Source organism: Hemicordylus capensis, chromosome 6, assembly GCF_027244095.1.
Source record: "Hemicordylus capensis ecotype Gifberg chromosome 6, rHemCap1.1.pri, whole genome shotgun sequence".
NCBI classification, from domain to species: domain Eukaryota; kingdom Metazoa; phylum Chordata; class Lepidosauria; order Squamata; family Cordylidae; genus Hemicordylus; species Hemicordylus capensis.
Window position 1 is genome coordinate 5,019,150 of NC_069662.1, and position 721 is coordinate 5,019,870.

Genomic DNA, 721 nt, shown 5'->3' on the forward strand with positions numbered 1-721 from the left:
CTAGCTGCCTCACACATTTATTCCAGCCTTCCTTCAAAGAGCTACATAGGTAGCTTACCTAAGTAACTGCCTTATGCTGAGTCAGACCTTTGGTCCATCTAGTCTAGCTCAATATTAAAACATCTCAAAACGCACCTTTTTAAGGAGGCTTTTTAATGCTCCATTATTGTTTTGTTATATCTGGTAGGTTCTTTAGTGTCTTTAGCTTTTTATAATTTTCAGTTTTAATTTGAACCTAATAACTGTGGTTTTTTAATGACTTTATAAATATTTTAAATAAATAAATATAGTAAATGAATGAACAAATATTTTCTCCACTGACTGGCAGCAGCTCACCAAGGTTTCAAGTGGGTCTTTCCCAGCCCTCCCCTGCCTGGAGTTGCTGCCAGGGATTGAACCTGGGACCCTCTGCACACAAAGCAGACACTCTGCCACTGAGCTACTGGCCTCTCCTGAAAAAGACAGTGGAAGACTGTGTCCATGGCCTGCCACCTGCGGTTTATCCTCACAACAACCAGGTGAGATAGTTAGCCTGGGAGCTGGTGATTGGCCTAAGCAACATTTGTGGGAGATTTGAAACTGGGTCTCACCACTCTCCCTTGCCCCGCTTGGATCTTTGAAACTGGCCCTTTTGGTCAGTGAAGATTACCGTGTTATAACCACCTAGGATTTTCAAAAGCAAGGCTCAAATTACAGGGTGGCCAGAGGGGCTCCAGCCTCC

At 43.6% G+C, this 721-nt stretch overlaps 1 non-coding gene across 1 annotated transcript; it reads right to left on the reverse strand.

The window, feature by feature from the left end:
- Window positions 1-377: 377 nt before the first annotated feature.
- On the reverse strand, window positions 378-447 carry TRNAT-UGU (transfer RNA threonine (anticodon UGU)). Its single transcript has one exon. It is a non-coding gene; the product is annotated as a tRNA-Thr (tRNA).
- Between the last annotated feature and the right edge of the window lie 274 nt (window positions 448-721).